This window comes from Dermacentor andersoni, chromosome 2, assembly GCF_023375885.2.
Source record: "Dermacentor andersoni chromosome 2, qqDerAnde1_hic_scaffold, whole genome shotgun sequence".
Classification (NCBI taxonomy): Eukaryota; Metazoa; Arthropoda; class Arachnida; order Ixodida; family Ixodidae; genus Dermacentor; species Dermacentor andersoni.
Window position 1 is genome coordinate 19,005,586 of NC_092815.1, and position 3,606 is coordinate 19,009,191.

Here is a 3,606-nt window from a genome sequence, read left to right on the forward strand (position 1 = left end):
TGCAAGCGTTTCTGATTTGCCAGACTAGTGTCGGCAGAAAACGTTTTATACGTTCGTCTTGCTTTCCTTATAAGTTTACGTATTTCTACGTTAAACCAAGGTTTCCGTTTTCTTCGTTGCCGCATGTACCTGCATGGAACATGAATTTCGACTAGCTTAAGTATTTTGTCCCGAAATGCTGACCACAAAGTTAACGCCCAGCGTGCGTTTGACAGATACTGGAAAGTAGGAAAGAAATTTTCAAGTTCAGTCCTGATAGCAGCATAGTCTCCTCTGTCGTAGCTGTACACTTTTCTTTGCGGAATTTGAGCCATCCGTACTCGCTGTATGTTAAGTTCTATGGCAACTGCCCTGTGGTCACTAATACCTGGGCAAACGGTAACTTTGGTATTATGTTCGGCTCATTGCAAAGTACTAAGTCTAAAATTGCATTTTCTCGCGTAGGTTCTAGTACGTACTGCTGCAATCCGTTTAATCCGAGCAGTTCTTCGAACTCTGTGTAAATACGGGACCTATTACCAGCCACACATCCGGCATTCCAGTTGAAGTCTGGCAAATTGAAATCCCCCCCCCCCCTAGAAATACGCTATTAGGCACAAGAGATAGCATCTCAGACAGAAATCCAAATGAGTCGCTGCTGCCGGGTGGGCGGTAGAATGTCCCGTACACCACATTGTTTCCGTTAGGTAATTTCACAAGGCACCAGACAGACTCAGAATTGATTTCAAATAAAATTTGTGTGCTTGACAATGCATTTGATATCAAAATGAATACTCCCCCGCCATGCCCATGCCTATCTTTGCGATAGACAGTAAAACCAGGCGGAAAGATTTCTACATTAGGTATAGTCTTGTCTTACCATGATTCGGTGCCCATCACGATCTGAGGTTTAACAGCGGCTACTATAAAGACATGAAGTTATCGACTTTGTTCTTTATGCTGCGAAAACTTACAAGCAGGACAGAGAGCCGTTCAGGCTGCGAGCAACGTGCTGGGTTATCTTTCGGAGGAACGGAATTCGGAATGCGTCATTTGCCTCTATCCAGCTCCGCATGCGCCTGAGTGATTAACTGGCTGATTGCTTTGCTGATTATTTATTGACACGCTTGTATGTATGACTTTATCTTCTTATCTACTTCTGCATATCTTTCTTTCCGCGTACCCAGTGCCTCGTCGTCGAATACAACGCCTAACTCCCGGCAAACCTTGTGTAGCCCAGCGACCTCTTGCGGCTTTTTCGCACGGCCCGTCTCTCTTTCGTGCAGTGCTTTTGCGTGCGTCCGATTCCTTTTCTTCTGACCTCTTCTTCCGCAGCGCTCGAGGCGCGACACACGCAGCGTGCAAGGGGTGCTACGATCAGCGCCACTGCGCGACTCCGTCGTCCGGTGGACTTTCCCCGCACAGAGGGGAGAGGCGTACAGTCGTGTGTTCTCTCACAGACGCCTCCTCTTTACGTATAGCAGTATATAGCAGCGTCCACAAAAGCGAGGTGACGCCTCGTGTACCGCCTCCCACCGATGCGGAGATGACAAAAGGTCCGCAGACGCATCTTTCTTTTCTTCGGGCCTTATGTTCCGAGCTGGGTTCGTTTCGCAGCCGAAAGAGCGCAACCGTAAAGTACCCCGGCAACGTGACGCGCCCTGCCCTCCCCGGGGACTGGTCGATCAGTGACGAGAACGACGACTCGGAAAGCCGCGGGTTTGCTTGTCTGCGACCGGGGATGATGAGGTCGCCGTAGCCTAGATCACATAACTTGCCCTCATTTCGTCCCCCTTTTTACCGCATGGACAAGGCTGCACGTAGTGCTGCTCTATTGCCAGCTGTGTGTGCGCGCGCGCAAGTCGTACCGGACACGTGTGTGGTGCAACAACAGGCTTCGTAGGTTGAACGCGTCGCAAGTATACCTTGATTGGCCAGTCGATATTCCGAGAATACCGAAGACGAGGAGAATTACGTGTCGATCCGAAGGGAGCTCGGTTTGCATGCAGCTTCTTTTTTTTTTGCCCCAGAAGGCGACGGCGGCGTACACGTACGAGACACATCGACGCGCACTGTTGGCGCTATAGGCCCCGGGCAGGCCGCGGTTGCGTGTATGCCGGAGGATGCTTCGAAGACCCCCGAGAAAATGTTTGGGGGTTGCCTGGGCAATGTAACGTCTTGCTACCAGATACATAAAGAAGATAGGAGCTAACTGGATCTGCAAACAGCGGCATCCGTGTGCGACGTGCTAGGAAAATGGGCCGTACGCCGCGGGCTGGCGTCAGTTCGGGACATTGCGAAAAGAAAATGTAACGCAATTAAAACAACAAGCATAGTGCCACACTTCGAGCCCAGCAACACGGACGTTGTGAGGGAATTTTTTTTTAAACACCAACCGAATGTTGCAAACCGATGGTGCCGGACATACTGTGACTTGTGTCGCTACTTGCAAAGCGAGAATTATACTAGAAAGTGAAGCCTAATTATGTGAGTGTGTATGTGAACCTTTGGCGAACAACTACCAATAAAGAGAAGAGAGGCGTAGGCGGGACTGTGCACAGCGTCTCCGTGAACGCTGCCGAGTTCACTTAAAAGGCCACTGTTGCTTAGTGTACGAAAAAAAAAAAAACTAGAACAGCGACGCACCTGGTAATCTAAGATTTCCAATATTTCTGATAATATGCGTGAAGCTACAGTAGAGTCAATAATGCTTGATGAAAGCAGTTTGGAGATTTTCGTTAACGATATTTAGAGTATCATAAATTTGTTGCGTGAATGAGAAATAATGGAGCTGCACATACACCGCAGCAGTCGTAATGTCACGTACACAACGAAACACTCGCACTCAGCCAGGGCACAACGCATGGGGTAGACAATCCTTAGATGCAAAAAATCGCGCTTCATGCGAACTGTTGCAGGACTTCTTCAGCGGGAGACTGAACGTTCTGTTTGTTTCTATGAGTATATCCTCCGTTTATTTGAGCAGTGCAAGATCCACCGAAGCGATTCAGGGGCGGAATTCACTAAGCGAACTTACGAACAAAGTTTGGCGTAAGAAAAATCTTACGAAGAAAGCCTATTCACAAAGCGAAAACTTTTCGCAAGACCAGCTAGCTTGCGATGCCCGCCGCTGCAAAGACGACCAGTGTAGTCGAAAAAATGCGTATATGCAAGGATAGCACAGGTGCGAAGTTCAGTGCTTTCGCCAATAGTAAGCGTAAGTCTATTCACAAAACATAAACAGCCGTCGCAGATGACGACGTAAGAATACATTTTTACGATAGGGGTGTAACAGTCTTACGAACGTAATTATGTCTATCTGCGCCGTTCGATCTGACGCGAGTAAACGTTGGAATGCAATATTGCAGCCGGTTGGCCATAGGATAGAACTGATTTCCGAGGATGGCGCGAGCTTACAACTTTGTAGGGCGCTCTGATTTCTCATCTCAAAAGTGCAATGGGCTGTTTCAGTGCATAATTGTATTGGGCATGCTCCGCTGTGGAAGGCAGTAACATTAATGACGTGCTGCGAACTTTTGCCTAATGTCTAATAGGCTGTGGTTCCGTATGCGCGCAATGTAGATTGAATTTTTGTACTCGCCAAACACTCATTTATTAGGTGTTCGC

The 3,606-nt window shown here is 48.2% G+C and overlaps 1 pseudogene; it reads right to left on the bottom strand.

Moving 5' to 3' along the window:
- Window positions 1-337: 337 nt before the first annotated feature.
- Window positions 338-1,763, bottom strand: LOC129387852 (uncharacterized; annotated as a pseudogene).
- Window positions 1,764-3,606: the final 1,843 nt, after the last annotated feature.